Source organism: Monodon monoceros, unplaced genomic scaffold (assembly GCF_005190385.1).
Source record: "Monodon monoceros isolate NGI ecotype Baffin Bay Population unplaced genomic scaffold, NGI_Narwhal_1 Super_Scaffold_12, whole genome shotgun sequence".
NCBI classification, from domain to species: Eukaryota; Metazoa; Chordata; class Mammalia; order Artiodactyla; family Monodontidae; genus Monodon; species Monodon monoceros.
Genome location: NW_021703768.1, coordinates 104933858 through 104953386, shown reverse-complemented (window position 1 = coordinate 104953386; position 19529 = coordinate 104933858). Strand labels below are relative to the sequence as shown.

The 19529-nt window shown below is 41.5% G+C and overlaps 1 pseudogene; it reads right to left on the bottom strand.

Moving 5' to 3' along the window:
* Positions 1-17596: 17596 nt before the first annotated feature.
* LOC114892123 lies at positions 17597-19186 on the bottom strand (annotated as a pseudogene).
* Between the last annotated feature and the right edge of the window lie 343 nt (positions 19187-19529).

The following is a 19529-nucleotide window of genomic DNA, read 5'->3' as shown; positions in this document are numbered from 1 at the left end:
ATGTATGAGTAGAAACTAATGGAGCAAATGAACAATTTCATTGTTATCTGGGAAATGCAGAGAATCTTTAAGCTCAAAACAAAATGTCCTGGATGCTTGGAATAGAATCTGGATATTTAAATCTTATATGTTAGGACCAGATTCATATGAGATTTTTGATACCAGTAATACATGAATTGATTTACATTTCCCTAAAATCCAGAAAATAATAATTTCAGAATACTATGTGGACATCAATTAGTTCTTATGAAAGATAACTTTGTAATGAATTTGCTACCCCCTTAAAATAGCAGCCTTCTATGTGCATTAAACTTCATAATACTGATGCAAATTACCAGTGGCAACACTATAATCACAAATACTGGTTATACAATTGAGCTTAAAATTCAGGTCTCAGTAAAATCATAGGATCATTGCACTAAATGGATTTTGAAAGGTTATTGGACCCAACACTTTGCAAAGGCAAGTTGTCCCAACAAGATCAAAATCAAACTTATTTCAAAATTTCTGGAAGGGCTTCCCTGGTGGCGCAGTGGTTGAGAGTCCGCCTGCCGATGCAGGGAACAAGGGTTCGTGCCCCGGTCTGGGAAGATCCCACATGCCGTGGAGCGGCTGGGCCCGTGAGCCGTGGCCCCTGAGCCTGCGCGTCCGGAGCCTGTGCTACGCAACAGGAGAGGCCACAACAGTGAGAGGCCCACGTACCTCAAAAACAAAAACAAAAAAAAATTTCTGGAAGATGTTTGCATAACTTGACGCAAAATGTAAATTCTTATTTAACAAAAAATGCAAACTGAGTTATTTAAAGAGTGGTTGTATTAATCTTGTCCATATAATGGTTGGTTTGTGACATATTTGATGCTTAATGAGATATGATATAACATGAAGTCTACAGTAATTTTAATTTTGAGAGTCTTTTGGAATTAGTTTTTTTTCCCTAGTGGTTATGAGATTTTTCAAAGCTTTGCAGTCTGGGGGTTCCCTGGTGGCGCAGTGGTTAAGAATCCGCCTGCCAATGCAGGGGACACGGGTTCAATCCCCGGACCGGGAAGATCCCACGTGCCACGGAGCAACTAAGCCCGTGCACTACAACTACTGAGCATGCGGTCTAGAGCCCGCGAGCCACAACTACTGAAGCCCATGTGCTAGAGCCCATGCTCTGCAACGAGAAGCCGCTGCAATGACAAGCCCGTGCACCGCAAGGAAGAGTAGCCCCCGCTCGCCGCAACTAGAGGAAAGCCGACGCTCAGCAACGAAGACCCAACGCAGCCAAAAATATAAATACATTTATTTTTTTGTTTTTTGTTTTTGTTTTTGCGGTATGCGGGCCTCTCACTGTTGTGGCCTCTCCCGTTGCGGAGCACAGGCTCCGGACGCGCAGGCTCAGCGGCCATGGCTCACAGGCCCAGCCGCTCCGCGGCATGTGGGATCCTCCCGGACCAGGGCACGAACCCGTGTCCCCTGCATCGGCAGGCGGACTCTCAATCACTGCGCCACCAGGGAAGCCCCTAAATACATTTATTTTTTAAAAAAGGCTTTACAGTCTGGATTTAGGATAAACTCATGAGGCATGGCATATGGTAGAGGCAGAAGCTGGGATTTTGAATCAGAACACCTGGATTCAAGTGTGTTTCCCTGCCATTTAGTCCCTTGGGAAAGTCATCTAGCTTCTCAGAATTTAGATTCCTCATCTGTAAAATTTTAATACTAATATGGGAATGAATTTTTTTGGCCAGATTTTTCTGTGGCTTGAAGGCATACTATATAAAAAAGAGCTTTGTAACAAGTTCCTGTTACTATTTGCGTGAGGAAGACAATGTTCATATAATTTGTCACTCATAAGGAGAAACCTCGGGTTTGTTTTTAATTACATTCAATTATGAGGTGCTCAATTCCAACAGAAGTTGATCTTTTTTTGGGAGGGTAGGGCACATCAGTCATTCTGCTCTTACAAGTGATCCTTAATCAAGGAAAAAAAAATCATAAAGGAGGACTTATGCGTATTATATTCCTGGTAGGTGAGGCTCAGCCTCTCTTCCCATGATGCCATCAGCAGCAGCAATGCCAAGCACTCGGTGACCCTGTTACTGAAACATTGTGCTCGTTATCTCACTGACTGCTGCCAACAAACCTGCAGAATTGTGAGTCATTATCTCGATTGCAGGCAATGTGACTAATGCCAAAAAGATAGGGAACTTTGCCAAACCTCATTATTAGTAAGTCACAGAAGAAAAATTTGAATGTAGAGATTTGAGTTCCAGCATCTATGCTCTTAACACTTGATAACTGCCTTTGAGATCACAAGTCACTGGGTTTAGGAATATCGTCGTCATGGGTATCTCTCTTTTCCAAGAACTCCTGGGAATATCAAGAAAGTCAGTGCCCTTTGGCTGGGCCAGTTCTGCTCTAAAAATGCAAAATTCTTCTTGCTGTTGTTCTACTGGGTGAATGGCATGAATTTCTGTGGACTTTACTTGTCATTGTAGAGGAGGAAAAACTTTTCCTCTACCCTCTTAGGTTTAGTCTATGAGACCTGCGAATTAAATTGATAAACAGCAGCTTCACAGGAGAAAAGCTATACAGATTTTACTGATGTATATAATTTTACATGTATGAGGAACTTCACAGAAAAAAAGTGAAAACCCCAAAGAAGCAGTTAGACTTGGAGTCTTATATACCTAGCTTAGTAGGAGAAAGGGAGGGAGAGAAAAGGCATTCAGGGGAAAACAAATGAAGTTTTGGAAAGATAAAGGGACCCTTAGGAGACTAGATGGAGGTATGCTAGTCTTGCAACAATGTCTGTTTGGGTGTGATTAGATTAGAGTTCTTCTCAGAGAGGGGATTTATGACAATTGAGTTCTTTTGGGAGGCTCTGCTTTTTGGTAGATAAGGGATTTCAGGGACTCAAAAGCCTTCAGTGCAAAATAAGTTTTATGCCCAAATGGGATGGCATATTGTGATCCCTTTTAGTATGTTTGACTGAGAATGAAGTTCTTAAGTTACCTAATAAAGTGGTATTTAGAGTTATTATCATTTGGTGCAATCTGTGAAGACGATCTTATTCACTTTGTAGCTGGTAAGCAAATTCCTTGTAGGGGGGACTTCATCTTTGTGGAGGCAATGCATGAAGCACCCTTAGGGACAGAAGGTTGGCCTCCTGGCTGGAGAGGCTGGCTGGCTGGAGGCCCTGCTGCCTGTGGTGTGTGCTTGGGAAGGTCACATGGTGTGAGCAAGGACTTCTGCAAAGGGCAGACTCTGAGAGATCAGGGGAGAGGAGGAAAACCTGTGCAATACCACAAGTCTGGACAGTGCATGATGAATGCTTTCCCTGGGACCCCTCAAATTACCACATTTATATCAGTACATTTATATGCCCAGAAACTTGTACTGGATCTTTTGAGGAAACCAATGAAGACAGTGGTATCCAGGTCACCAGCACCCACAATCAGAGAATTGGCAATATAGGTACCAAGAGGAAGTAAAAAATGGGGGCAGTAAACATGTCAAACAGAAAAATACATCCTTTTGAGCAAAAACTAAATATTAAAAAAAAATAATAAACCACTCGTGATGGTTCATTTTATGTGTCAGCTTGACTGGACTAAGGGATACCCTGATACTTGCTAAAACCTTATTTCTGGGTGTGTCTGTGAGGTAGTCTTGGGAAGAGATTAGCATTTGAATCAGTAGACTGAGTGAAGTAGATCACCCTCACCAGTGTGGGTGGGCAGCCAATCCTTGGGGCCCAATAGAATAACAAGGCGGAGGAAAGGCAAATTTGCTCTCTGTTTTTGAGCTGTGACATCCTTCCTCTCCTGCCCTTGGACATTGGAGCTCTTGGTTCTCAGGCCTTTGGACTTAGACTGAATTATATCACTGGCTTTTCTGGTTCTCCTGTTTGCAGACAGCATATGATGGGATTTCTTAACCTCTATGACCACAAAGTAAATCTCTTATATCTGCATATATCCTATTGGTTCTGTTTCTCTGGAAAACTCTGACTAATAAAATGCAGTAGGCCATATAATATACCTTAATAGATTACAAAAGGAACAGTATCATCCAGACTATGTTATCTGTCCATAATTGTCAATAACTTAGAAATCAGTAACAGAAGAATAGCTTAAACATCTCATATGTTGGAAACCAAATATTATTAAAGAAATCTTAGCTTTAAAACTCATGAATTTAAAAAGAAGCCCAAATTAAGAAATATTTGGAACTGAGTGACATGAGAGGTGAGGCAGTTACAGATAGGAACCCTCATGGCTGAAGTCAGATTGACCTAAACTTCTGAGGTGTCTGGACACTAGAATCAGCCTGCTGTTAGAAAATTCCACAAATTTTTTTGTGGTGTCTTTAGGATTTTCTATACATAGTATCATGTCATCTGCAAACAGTGACAGTTTTACATCTTCCTTTCCCATTTGGATTCCTTTTATTTATTTTTCTTGTCTGATTTCTGTGGCTAGGACTTTCAATATTATGTTGAGTAAAAGTGGCAAGAGTGGGCATTCTTGTCTTGCTCCTGATCTTAGAGGAAATGCTTTCAGCTTTTCCCTATTGAGTATGATGTTAGCTGTGAGCTTATTCCATATGGCCTTTACTATGTTGAGGTATGTTCCCTCTATGACCACTTTGTGGAGAATTTTTATTTTAAATGGATGTTGACTCTGTAATGGCCTGTATGGGAAAAGAATCTTAAAAAAAAGTGGATATATGTATATGTATAACCTATTCACTTTGCTGTACACATGAAACTAACACAACATTGTAAATCAACTATACTCGAATAAAAATTTTTAAAAAATGTATGTTGAGTTTTGTCAGAAGCTTTTCCTGGACTTCCCTGGTGGTGCAGTGATTTAGAATCCGCCTGCCAATGCAGGGGACATGGGTTTGAGCCCTGTCCGGGAAGATCCCACATGCCACGGAGCAACTAAGCCCATGTGCCACAACTACTGAGCCTGTGCTCTAGAGCCCGCGAGCCACAACTATTGAGCCCGTTTGCTGCAGCTGCTGAAGCCCGCATGCCTAGAGCTCGTGCTCCACAGCAAGAGAAGCCATCGCAATGAGAAGCCCACACACCACAATGAAGAGTAGATCCCGCTCACCACAACTAGAGAAAACCTGAGTGTAGAAACAAAGACCCAACACAACCAAAAATAAATAAATAAAATGTTAAAAAATAAAAAAAAAAGCTTTTCCTGCATCTATTGGGATAGTCATGTGAGTATTATTCTTCAGTTTGTAAATGTGGTGTATCCCATTGATTGATTTGTGGATACTGATCCATCCTTGCATCCCTGGGATGAATCCCACTTGATCATGGTGTATGATTCTTTTAATGTACTGTTGAATTTAGTTTTTAATATTTTGCTTAAGATTTTTGCATTTATGTTCATCAGTGATATTGGCCTGTGATTTTCTTTTTTTGTGGTGTCTTTGTCTGGTTTTGGTATCAGGGTGATGCTGGCCTCGTACAATGAATTCAGAAGCATTTATTCTTCTTCATTTGTTTGGGATAGTTTGAGAAGGATAGTTGTTAACTCTTCTTTAAACGTTTGGTAGAATTCAACTGTGAAGCTGTCTGATTCTGGACTTTGTTCCTTGGGAGTCTTAGTACTGATTTAATTTTGTTACTGATAATCAGTTTGTTCATATTTTCTATTTCTTCCTGATTTAGTCATGGGACATTGTAGATTTCTAGGAATTTATCCATTTCTTGTAGATTGTCCATTTTAATGGTGTGTAATTGTTCATAGTGATGTCTTATAATCCTTTGTATTTCTATGGTGTTGGTTGTTACTTCTCTTTTATTTCTGATTTTATTACCTGGGGCCTCTCTCTCTCTCTTTTTTTTAATGAGTCTGGATAAAGCTTTATCAATTTTGTTTATCTTTTCAAAGAATCAGCTCTGCATTTCATTAATCTTTTCTATTGTTCTTTAGTCTCTATTTCATTTATTTCTGCTCTGATCTTTATGACTTCTTTTCTTCTACTAACTTTGGGTTTTGTTTATCCTCCTTTTTCTAGTTCTTTTAGGTGTAAGGTTAGATTTTTTTTTTTTTTTTTTTTTTGCAGTACGTGGGCCTCTCACTGTTGTGGCCTCTCCCGTTGCGGAGCACAGGCTCCGGGCATGCAGGCTCAGCGGCCACGACTCACAGGGCTAGCCGCTCCGCGGCATGTGGGATCTTCCCGGACCGGGGCATGAACCCGTGTCCCCTGCATCAGCAGGCGGACTCTCAACCACTGCGCCACCAGGGAAGCCCAAGGTTAGATTTTTTAGTTGAGATTTTTCTTGTTTCCTGAGGTAGGCTTGTATCATAATAAACCTCCCTCTTAGAATTGCTCTTGCTGCATCCCATATATTTTTGGATTGTGTGTTTCCGTTTTCATTTGTTTCCAGATATTTTTTTGATTTCCTCTTTGTTTTCTTCAGTGACACATTGGTTGTTTAGTAGCATATTGTTTAGCTTCCACGTGTTTGTGTGTTTTGCAGTTTTTTTCCTTGTAGTTCATTTCTAGTCTCATACTGTTGTTGTTGGAAACTATATTTGATATGATTTTAGTATTTTTAAATTTATTGAGACATGTTTTGTTGCTTAGCATGCAACCTATCCTGAAGAATGTTACATGTGCACTTGAAAAGAATGTATTTTGCTACTTTTGGATGGAATGTTCTATATATATCTATTAAGTCTTTTGGTCTAATGTATCATTTAAGACCAGTGTTTCCTTATTGATTTTCTTTCTGAATGATTTGTCCATTGATGTAGGTGGGGTATTAAAGTCCCCTAAGATTATTGTGTTACTGTCACTTTCTCCCTTTATGTTGGGTAATATTTGCTTTATATATTTAGGTGCTCTTATGTTGTTGCCTATATACGTACAGTTATTATATCTTCTTGTTGGATTGATCCTTTTGTCATTATATAATGTCCTTCTTTGTCTCTTGTTACAGTCTTTGTTTTAAAGTCTATTTTGTCTGATATAAGTATTGCTACCCAGCTTTCTTTTTGTTTTCATTTGCATGGAATCCGTTTTTCCATCCCCTCACTTTCAGTCTGTGTGTGTCTTTAGATCTGAAGTGAGCCTCCTGTAGGCAGCATATATATGGGTCTTGTTTTTGTAGCCATTCAGCCACTCTGTGTCTTTTGATTGGAGAATTTAGTCCATTTACATTGAAAGTAATTATTGGTAGGTATGTATTTATTGCCATTTCGTTAATTGTTTTCTGATTGTTTTTGTAGTTGTTTTTCCTTTCTTCTTCTTTTGTTCTCTTCCCTAGTAATTGGATGACTATCTTTAGTTTTATGTTTGGATTCCTTTCTCTTTTTTGTGTGTGTTTCTATTACAGATGTTTGGTTTTGGTTACCATGAGGCTTATGTATAGCAACATATACATATATACGTGATTATTTTAAGCTGATGATCTCTTTTTTGTTTATAGCAGCTTTATTCATCATTACAAAAAAATTGGAAACAACTAAGACATCCTTCAATAAGTGAATGGATAAACACATTGTGGTACATATATACAATGAAATACTATTCAGCAATAAAATGTAATGAGTTTTCAAGCCATGAAAAGACTTGGGGGAATCTTAAATACATATTGTTATGTGAAAGAAACCAGTCTGAAAAAGCTACAATACTATATGATTCCAACCATATGACATTCTGGAAAAGGCAAAACTGGAGAGAGTAAAAAGATCATTGGTAGCCAAGGGCTGGGGAGGGAGGGAGGGAGGAAAGGACAAATAGATGAAGCACGGGGATTTTTCAGGGCAGTGAAATTATTTTTTATGATATTATAATGGTGAATATACAACATTATGCATTTTTAAAGCTAATAGACTGTACAACACAAAGAATGAACTCTAATGTAAACTATGAACTTTAGTTAAAAATAATGTATCAATACTGGCTTATCAATTGTAAAAAGAAAAAAAAGGTGGATTGTGAAGCATTCTTTTTCTTTTTTTTAATTTAATTTATTTTTTATATAGCAGGTTCTTATTAGTTATCTATTTTATACATATTAGTGTATATATGTCAATCCCAATCTCCCATTTCTTCCCACCCACCCCCTTACTGTCCCCCCTTGGTGTCCATATGTTTGTTCTCTACATCTCTGTCTCTATTTTTGCCTTGCAAACTGGTTCATCTGTACTATTTTTATAGATTTCACATATATGCGTTAATATATGATATTTGTTTTTCTGACTTACTTCACTCTGTATGACAGTCTCTAAGTCCACCCATATCTCTACAAATGACCCAATTTCATGCCTTTTCATGGCTAATATTCCACTGTATATATGTGCCACACCTTCTTTATCCGTTCGTCTATTAATGGGCATTTAGGTTGCTTCCATGACCTGGCTATTGTAAATAGTGCTGCAATAAACACTGGGGTGCATGTGTCTTTTTGAATTATGGTTTTCTCTGGGTATATTCCCAGTAGTGGGATTGCTGGGTCATATGGTAAGTCTATTTTTAGTTTTTTAAGGAACCTCCATACTGTTCTCCATAATGGCTGTTATCAATTTACATTCCCACCAACAGTGCAAGAGGGTACCCTTTTCTCCACACCCTCTCCAGCATTTGTTGTTTGTAGATTTTCTGATGATGGCCATTCTGGCTGGTGTGAGGTGATACCTCACTGTAGTTTTGATTTACATTTCTCTGATAATTAGTGATATGATTAGTGACATTCATGTGCCTCTTGGCCATCTGTATGTCTTCTTTGGAGAAATGTCTATTTAGGTCTTCTGCCCATTTTTTGATTGGATTGTTTGTTTTTTTTAATATTGAGCTGCATGAGCTGTTTATGTATTTTGGAGATTAATCTTTTGTTTGTTGATACATTTGCAAATATTTTCTCCCATTCTGAGGGTTGTCTTTTCGTCTTGTTTATAGTTTCCTTTGCTGTGCAAAAGCTATTAAGTTTCGTTAGGTCCCATTTGTTTATTTTTGTTTTTATTTCCATTACTCTAGGAGGTGGGTTAAAAAAGATCTTGCTGTGATTTATGTCAAAGAGTGTTCTTCCTGTGTTTTCCTCTAAGAGTTTTATAGTGTCCAGTTTTACATTTAGGTCTCTAATCCAATTTGAGTTTATTTTCGTGTATGGTGTTAGGGAGTGTTCTAATTTCATTCTTTTATATGTAGCTGTCCAGTTTTCCCAGCACCACTTATTGAAGAGGCTGTCTTTTCTCCATTGTATATCGTTGCCTCCTTTGTCATAGATTAGTTGATCATAGGTGCATGGGTTTATCTCTGGGCTTTCTATCCTGTTTCATTGATCTATATTTCTTTTGTTGTGCCAGTACCACATTGTCTTGATTACTATAGCTTTGTATTGCAGTCTTAAGTCTGGGAGTCTGATTCTTCCGGCTCCACTTTTTTCCTCAAGATTGCTTTGGCTATTTGGGGTCTTTTGGGTCTCCATACAAATTTTAAGATTTTTTGTTCTAGTTCTGTAAAAAATGCCATTGGTAATTTGATAGGGATTGCATTGAATCTGTAGATTGCTTTGGGTGGTATAGTCATTTTGACAATATTGATTCTTCCAATCCAAGAACATGGTATATCTCTCCATCTGTTTGTGTCACCTTTGATTTCTTCCATCAGTGTCTTATTGTTTTCTGAGTACAGGTCTTTTACCTCCTTAGGTAGGTTTATTCCTAGGTTTTTATTTTGCAGTGGTGAATGGGATTGTTTCCCTAATTTCTCTTTCTGATCATTTGTTGTTAGTGTATAGGAATGCGAGAGATTTCTGTGCATTAATTTTGTATCCTGCAACCTTATACCAAAATCACTGATTAGCTCTAGTAATTTTCTGGTGGCATCTTTTGGATTTTCTATGTATAGTATCATGTCATCTGCAAACAGTGACAGTTTTACTTCTTCTTTTCCGATTTGGATTCTTTTTATTTCTTTTTCTTCTCTGATTGCCGTGGCTCGGACTTCCAATACTATGTTGAATAATAGTGGTGAGAGTGGACATCCTTGTCTTGTTCCTGATCTTAGAGGAAATGCTTTCAGTTTTTCACCATTGAGAATGATGTTTGCTGTGGGTTTGTTGCATATGGCCTTTATTATGTTGAGGTAGGTTCCCTCTATGCCTACTTTCTGGAGAGTTTTTGTCCTAAATAGGTGTTGAATTTTGTCAAAAGCTTTTTCTGTATCTATTAAGATGATCATATGGTTTTTATTCTTCAGTTTGTTAATATGGTGTATCACATTGATTGATTTGCATATATTGAAGGATCCTTGCATCCCTGGGATAAATCCCACTTGATCATGGTGTATGACCCTTTTAATGTATTGTTGGATTCTGTTTGCTAGTATTTTGTTGAGGATTTTTGCATCTACATTCATCAGTGATATTGGTCTGTAATTTTCTTTTTTTGTAGTATCTTTGTCTGGTTTTGGTATCAGGATGATGGTGGCCCCATAGAGTGAGTTTGGGAGTGTTCCTTCCTCTGCAATTTTTTGGAAGAGTTTGAGAAGGATTAGTGTTAGCTATTCTCTAAATGTTTGATAGAATTCACCTGTGAAGCCATCTTGTCCTGGACTTTTGATTGTTGGAATTTTTTTAATCTTTTCTGACCACAGTGCTATGAGATTAGAAATAGATTACAGGGAAAAAAACATAAAAAACACAAACACATGGAGACTAAACAATATGTTACTAAATAACCAAGAGATCACTGAAGAAATCAAAGAGGAAATCAAAAAATACCTAGAGGGACTTCCCTGGTGGCTCAGTGGTTAAGAATCTTCCTTCCAATGCAGGGGACATGGGTCTAAGCCCTGGTCTGGGAAGATCCCACATGCCGTGGAGCAACTAAGCCCGTGCACCACAGCTACTGAGCCTGTGCTCTAGAGCCCACAAGCCACAACTACTGAAGCCTGCATGCCTAGAGCTCTTGCTCCGCAACAACAGAAGCCACTGCAGTGAGATGTCCATGCATCGCAATGAAGAGTAGCCCCTGCTCGCCACAACTAGAGATAGCCAGCGCATAGCAATGAAGACCCAGTGCAACCGTAAATAAATAAATAAATTTATAAAATAAAAAATACCTAGAGACAAATGACAATGAAAACATGATCATCCAAAACCTATGGGATGCAGCAAGAGCTGTTCTAAGTGGGAAGTTTATAGCAGTACAATCCTACCTCAAGAAACAAGAAAAATCTCAAATAAGCAATCTAAACTTACACCTAAAGGAACTAGAGAAAGAAGAAAAAACAAAACCCAAAGTTAGAAGAAGGAAAGAAATCATAAAGATCAGAGCAGAAATAAATGAAATAGAAACAAAGAAAGCAGTAGCAAAGATCAATAAAACTAAAAGCTGGTTCTTTGAGAAGATAAACAAAATTAATAAACCTTTAGCCAGACTCATCATGAAAAAGAGGGAGAGGACTCAAATCAATAAAATTAGAAATGAAAAAGGTGAAGTTACAACAGACACCGCAGAAATACAAAGCATCCTAAGAGACTACTACAAGCAGTTCTATGCCAATAAAATGGACAACCTGGAAGAAATGGACAAATTCTTAGAAAGGTATAACCTTCCAAGACTGAACCAGGAAGAAATAGAAAATATGAACAGACCAATCACAAGTAATGAAATGGAAACTGAGTTGATGATCTCTTAAGTTCAAACACATTCTAACAACATTGCAATTTTATCTGTCTCCCATGCTTAATATTTTTGACATCATTCTTTACATCCTTTTGTTCTGCATATCTCTTAACTACTTATTGTGGATAGAGGTGATTTTACTACTTTTGTCTTTTACCCTTCCTACCAGCTTTATAAGTGGTTGACCTACTACCTTTACTGCATGTTTGCCTTTATCAATGAGATTTTTCTTTTCATAATTTTCGTATTTCTAGTTGTGGTCTTTTCTTTTCCACTTAGAGAACTCCCTTTAACTTTTTTTGTAAAGCTGATTTAGTGGTGCTGAACTCTTTTAGCTTTTGCTTGTCTATAAAACTCTATCACCCCTTAAAATCTGAGTAGATTGCCAGGTAGAGCATTCTTGGTTTTACGTTTTTTCTTCTCATCACTTTAAATGTATTGTGCCACTCCCTTCGCGCCTGCTAAGTTTCTGCTGAAAAGTCACCTGGTAGTCTTATGGGAGTTCCTTTATATATAACTAGTTGCTTTTTCCTTGCTGCTTTTAAGATTCTTTACCTTTAATTTTTGCCATTTTAATTGCAATGTATCTTGGTGTGGATATCTTTGAGTTCAGCTTATTTGGGACTGTCTGTGCTTCCTGGATCTGGACTTCTGTTTCTTTTCCCAGGTTAGGGAAGTTTTCACCTGTTATTTGTTTAAATAACTTTTCTGCCCCGCTCTCTCTCTTTTTTCCTTCTGGGATCCCTATAATGCAAATGTCAGTACACTTGATGTTGTCCCAGAGGTCTCTTCAACTATCCTCATTTTTTTTTTAATTAATTTATTTCTGGCTGCATTGGGTCTTCGTTGCTGTGCGCAGGCTTTTCCCTAGTTGCAGTGAGAGGGGGCTATTCTTCGTTGCTGTGTGCGGGCTTCTCATTGTGGTGGCTTCTCTAGTTGCAGAGCATGGGGTCTAGGCACCCAGGCTTCAGTAGCTGTGGCGCACAGGCTCTGTAGTTGTGGCGCATGGACTTAGTTGCTCTGCAGCATGTGGGATCTTCCCAGACCAGGGCTTGAACCCATGTCCCATGCATTGGCAGGTGGATTCTTAACTACTGTGCCACCAGGGAAGCCCTATCCTCATTTTTAAAAATTATTTTTTCTTTTTTCTGTTCACCTTGAGTGATTCCACTACTCTGTCTTCCAGTTCACTGATCTGTTCCTCTGAATCATCCAATCTACTGAATCTGTTTTTCTTTCTGGTATATTTTTAATTTTAGTTACTGTATTCTTAAGCTCGGTTTAGTTTTTCTTTTTAGTTTCAAACTTTTAGTTAAACATCTCACTGTATTCATTCTTTCTTTTCCTGAGTTTGTTGAACATCTTTATGATCATTACCTTGATCTCTTTATTGGGTAGATTACTTTGCTTAGTTCTTTTTCTGGGGCTTTTTCTTGTTCCTTTTTTTTTGGAACACACTCCTCTATCACCATTCATTCATTCATTCATTTATTCATTTATTTATTTATTTATGGCTGCCTTGGGTCATTGTTGCTGTGCATGGGCTTTCTCTAGTTGTGGCGAGCGGGGGCTACTCTTTGTTGTGGTGTGCGGGTTTCTCATTGCGGTGGCTTCTCGTTGCGGAGCACAGGCTTTAAGGTGTGTGGGCTTCAGTAGTTGTGGCTTGTGGGCTCTAGAGCGCAGGCTCAGTAGTTGTGGTGCACGGGCTTAGTTGCTCCGCAGCATGTGGGATCTAGTTCCCGGACCAGGGCTCTAGCCCATGTCCCCTGCATTGGCAGGCGGATTCTTAACCACCATGCCACCAGGGAAGCCCCTGTCACCACATTTTGCCTATTTCTCTGTTTTTATTTCTATGTGTTCGGTGGATCAGTTACATTTCCTGATCCTAGACCAATGTCCTTATGTAGGAGACATCCTATGGGGCCCAGCAGCACACTCCCTTCAGGTCACCAGATTAATATGCTCTAGGGTTGCCCCCTATGTTGGCTGCATGGGCCCATCTGTTATGGTGTGGCTGACTACTGTTAGTGCCCTGGTAGGCAGGGCTGGCGCCTGGTCTGGTTGGCTGCCAGGCCCTGCCTCATACAAAAGCTGCTGGCCTGCTGGTGGGGCAGGGTCATGGCATTGCTGGCTGCACATCTCAGGGAGCCCTGGGGTTGGTGCTGGCCTATTGGTGGACAGGGCTGGGTCCAGGGGCAAGTGGGTTTCCAGGACAGGTGCTGACCAGCTGGTGGGCAGATAAGCCCTGATGCTAATAGGCTGGAGAGGACTCCAAAATGGCACTTTCCAGGACCAGTGTCCTTGTCATAGAACAGGCTTCTCAAAATGGCTGCTGTCAGTATTTATGTCCCTAAGGGGAGTCCCATTTGCCTCCCGCTGCTCTAGGAAGCTCTCCAAGATGAGCAAGGGGGTCTGATCAGGCTCCTTTCAGATTACTGCCTCTGTGTTGGGTCTCTGAGCATGTGAGATTTTGCATGAGCCCTTTAAAAGTGGAGTTTGTTTCCTATAGCCCTCTGGCTCTCCCAAAAGTAAGCCCATCTGGCCTTCAGAGCCAGTGGTTCTGGGGACTTGTCTTCCTGGCACAGGACCCTGGGTTGGGGAGCCCAATGCGGGAGCTCAAAACCCTCACTCTTTTGGGAAAACCTCTGCAATTGTGATTGTCCTTCTGATTGTGGATTGCCTATCTAGGGATGTGGACCTTGACTCTATTGCATCTCCACCCCTCCTACCAATATCATTGTGGTTCCTTCTTTATATCTTTGGTTGTGGAAAATCTTTTCTGCTAGTCTTCAGGTTGTTTTCATCAATAGTTGCTCTGTAAATAGTTGTAATTTTGGTGCACCCATGGGAGGAGGTGAGCTCAGGGTCTTCCTACTCTGCCATTTCATCTGAAGCCAGCAAACTTTTAACCTTCATTTAGGCTCCATGCAGAAATGGAAGATCTAGTTCTGATTGGAGCCAGTCATGTTCTTTCCTTCCCTGGATAAATCCTTCTTCTGGAGTGTACAATTTGATATAGAGATTCTTCTTCTGGAGACTACAACTTGACATAGTTGGATTACCACCCAATTTAATACTCTGCCTCTCAAATGTAGAAATGAATCAATTGCTCAGAAAGGTTTACAGTTGCTTCATATGACTACCAGTCATACAATTGGCATGATTATATGATTACATGACAGTGAAAGAACTGGCAAAACTCAGAACTTAACTGCTGCAGATTTTAAATGTTTGCAACCTAAAATCAAAACCATAAAATTAAAGAGCATTTAAGATAATTAAATATATACCTTAAGTAGTACTAACAAGATAGAGCCCATACCTATTTTAGTTACCAAAGTTTAAAAAAATTTATGGGGAGATGTAAGTAGAAATCACCCAGTATTTCATTTCTAGTGAATCCCTCTTCCTCCTTGTTATTTAGTTTTCTTTACTCCAGGGTGGCTTCTGGATTTACACAGCATTTTATTCTGTTCAGCAGCCACTCGGATTTGATTGTGCAATCAGTACTCTGCCTTCATTTTTCTTCTGTCAGTAAACTACCTCTCTGAAGCAAACAAATTGGGTCACAAATGCTTATCTGTAAAGCTGACAGCATATCACATCCTTCACGCAACGTTACAGAGATCAGCCGTGTCAGAGCCCCAGCATCATCATGTGAGTGCTGTTCTTATTTCTTTGTTTACCAAGAAATGGCTTAAATTCCCCATGGGCGGCTTTAACCCTTGAATGGAAATTGCCACAGCCTTAAAAAGGAGGGAATGTGCAGTGGAAGGATGCATATTGCTCACTCACCACTGTTCTCGCCTAAAGTGGTCAGCAGAACCATTCAATGCCAAGCAATCTAGGAGATTTCTTCACACCCCCCTGACAGCTGACTGGCTTGGACTGACTTCCTAACTGGGCATCCACTTAATAAACAGCGTTTTAACAAGTCCAATGCTGATGCTGGGGCAGACCAGAAACTGTGAATATCTCTATTTTTTCAAAGGGCAACTCTAAGAACTAGAGTCCTTGTTCAATCTAAAAGAGCCCATTCAGATTTTAATCTTTAAGTAGAGAATAAATATTATCATGAAGTTTTGTTCTGGGTTCAACCTCACAAACTTCCCCTCACCAAGGGTGCCCCAGCTGAGTGCGTAACCTGGCAACAGCCTTCCATAGAGTGTCTTCCTCTGTGGCCATCCACTTGGTGGCAAGACTATTGCTTGGGACCTCTTCTAGCATGGAGGAGAAAGATTTCTCTTTGGAATAGATTTGTGTCCTAGATATTGATCTGCCTTCCTTGTCCATAATGTTTCTGCCTTACCATCATGGTGACTTCGCTACGCACCACATTGCTTCTGATCAAGAAGCTCATTTCACAGCACAAGAATTTCAGTAGAGGGCTAGTGCCCACAGAATTCACTGGTTTTTACCACATACTCCATTGCTTAGCAGCTGCTGGCTTAATAAGACAGTAACATGGCCTCATGAAGGCCCTGTTAGGCTACCAGTTAGGAGAGACACCCTGAAAGTATGGGGTTTCATTTTACAGGATGAAGAAACCAACATATATGTGCCTCTCCTATAGGCATGGGGCCTATAGGAGTCGAGGTTGGAGTTAAGAGTAGCTCCTTAGACTATTATGGCTAATAATCTACTTATGGGAGTCTTGCTTCCCATCCCTGCCATTTTGAGCTCTGCTGGTTTGGAGGTGTTGGTTCCTAATGGACAAATGTTTCAATTGAATTGGAAGCTAAGACTGCCAAATATCTCTTTTGGTTTATTAAAGCCATTGAACCAACATGCAACCACCACCACTACCACCACCACAAATAACAACAAAGCGGAGTGGGGAGGAAGAAGAGAGAGAGAGAAAGGCTCAGGGAATTCAGACCCTTCAGGAATAAAGATTTGGGTCACCTCACCAGGTAAAGAATTGTGACCAGCTGAGGTTCTTTCTGAGGGCAAAGAAAAGATGAAATGGGTAGTGGAAGATGAAAGAAGATTATAAATATATCTTTGCAATTAGTTACAGAAATGAAGACTAGAGCAGCTATGCATATTTTCTTCCTTTCTTTGTGTATATATGTGTATGCATTTGTATGATATGTATTATAAATTTGTTTATAGTAACAATTTTCTCTTTTCCTTCCCTTTTTAATTATTTTTTTAAAATGTATTTATTTATTTATGGCTGCGTTGGTTCTTCGTTGCTGTGCGCGGGCTTTCTCTAGTTGTGGCGAGTGGGGGTTACTGTTCATTGAGGTGCGCAGGCTTCTCACTGCGGTGGCTTCTCTTGTTGAGGAGCACAGTCTCTAGGTGCACAGGCTTCAGTAGTTGTGGCACGTGTGCTCATTAGTTATGGCTCGTGGACTCTAGATCACAGGCTCAGTAGTTGTGGCACACGGGCTTAGTTGCTCTGCGGAATGTGGGACCTTCCCGGACCAGGGCTCGAACCCGTGTCCCCTGCATTGGCAGGCGGATTCTTAACCACTGTGCCACCAGGGAAGTCCCTCCTTCCCTTTAATATTCTACTCAAGTTTTGTTGGAGGCTAACTTTACAGTTTAGTCACTAGAGGATAGAATATTCAGATGGCACTGTGACCAAATTTGAGGAATAATTTTATTAATAATTTTAAAATTATTTTAAATAATTTTATAATTAAAATAATTTTAAAATTATTTTATTAAATAAAATAATTTTATTAATTTATTTTAATTATTAATTTATTTTTAATTAAAACTCTTTGGGGAACTTTGAATTCATTATTTTCCCCATTCTTGGTCCGATTACATCTAGAAATGGCCCCTAGATTATAAGACCAGGAGACAGGGCCAGGCACCAGGGAGAGGAGAAGGAGGCGGCTGCCAGTGCTGGAGTCCTGGGGAAGGGGCCACTCCTTTTTCACGCAGGAGTTAGGACAGGTACAGGTGCAGGATTGCCTCTGACGCTTCAGCTAGTTGGCTGCCTTCCTCACACCCTCCCTGAGGGCAGGGGATGGGTCACTGGGATCTCCATGAAGCAGGATGTGCACCCCATCCCGGTAATCCTGCAGAGCTGCAGGGTAGGTGCTTGCCTTCTCCTCCCGCAGCCCTGGATGATGAGCTCTGTAGCTTGGCTCAGAAAGGTGGTGGTGGGCCCTCCTTCCTTTTCCTCTCCCTGCCTTCCTGTTTCCCAAGGTCCCTGGTCCAGCCTTTAGGACTCTGCATCAATGCCAACTCACTTAGGCAGGTAGGACTGAGGCCTGAGCCTTCTTCCTTGGAAAAGGGGTCCAAGAGGGCAAGTTCACCCTTGGTGTGCGGGGCTCAGCAGGGGCACGGGACGCCTCCTTGGTACTCCCACAGTTAAAGATGGCAGGTCCGGATGGTGAGGGCGTGGCGTGGGGGATGGTCCGTTGGCACCTCCAACACGTCGAGGCCCCTCCTCTCCACGCCCCTCCTTTCTGCCGGGGAGCCGCTGGTGCAACCAGGACGCATCAGGGCCCCAGGGCCGGGGCTCATCGAGGGGGTGGTATGGGGATCAGAGAGGCTGGCAGGATGTGCAGGTCCCTGGACACTTCGGAGGACCGTGTCACCTCCCCACCCCAGAAGAACTCCTTGAGTTGGGGGCTGTCGAGCGCGGAGATGTGCACCGTGAAGCGAACCAAATCCTCAGCCGCCTTTCGAGGCTTCTTGGAAGCTTTGAACCGCCAAACACCTGTGCGCGGGGAGGGTCGGGACCCGGGGGAAGCAGGGAACTCGTGGAGGAAGCGGAAGAAGTTGGGTGGAGGCTGTAGGCCGGGTCTCCAAGCAGCTTGTGGAAGTTGCTGAATCGCAGAGATGGATACAGCCAATGTTGGGACTTTGCATCTCATCATTTTCAGGTAAGGATGAGACTGTCTTCCTTTGTATGAAGTAGAGTGGTGTCTCGTTAGAAACAGAGTTGTGTTTCTTGTTGCGTGAGAGTTCAAATATGTATAGAAAAGGTGTGTATGGGGCTTCCCTGGTGGCGCAGTGGTTGAGAGTCTGCCTGCCGATGCAGGGGACGCGGGTTCGTGCCCCGGTCTGGGAAGATTCTTCATGCCGCGGAGCGGCTGGGCCCGTGAGCCATGGCCACTGAGCCTGCGCGTCCGGAGCCTGTGCTCCGCAACGGGAGAGGCCACAACAGTGAAGAGGCCCGCGTACCGCAAAAAAAATAAAGGACAAGAAAGGGTGTGTATGGATGCTGCGTAGCCCACGGGGTGGCTAGTAACCAGTATTAAGGGATTCCCTCTTAGCTTGAAGCCCTCTCTTGTGATGCTAAGGTTGCAACACTTCAAACCGTATTGATGTTTTGCCAGCTGTTCCCTGTTAGATTCCGCTAACAAAGGGCCCTAGAGAGAGACTGCGCTGAACGGGAAGAAGGGATTGCTCCTTTCTGTTTACTCCCTCAGAGCTGCTAAACTTCCTCCTGTTACAGTGAGTGTCGCCTTATCCTCACTTCTTCGGCTTGGCACTGGCAGTTTCTTTCTGGAGCAGCAGCTGGATCCAGTTTGCAGTTTACCCAGCATTTGCAGAACCAGGCTCATTACGCCCCCTCTTGAGACATTAGCGCCACCTGACGTGCCCGTTCTGCAGACGGCAGAGTTTCAGCTCCACCCAGACCCTCCCCAGCTTTTAAGCTTGGGTAGTTTCAGCCACCTGGCTCTTGTTCCCTCCAAACCTGAGTTTGCTACTTCCCTGCTATCTTTGTGTTCTGATTCCCTTTACTGTCACTGTTACCGAACCAAACTTGGGTCTGCTTGCCCACGTGCAGTAAAGCCAATCTACTGACACACCACACTGGATCGTGGTGAAGGAAAGTGCAGTGTTTATTGCAGGCCAAGCAGGGAGTCCAGGCAGCCAGTGCTTAAAAGGCCCAAACTCCTTGAA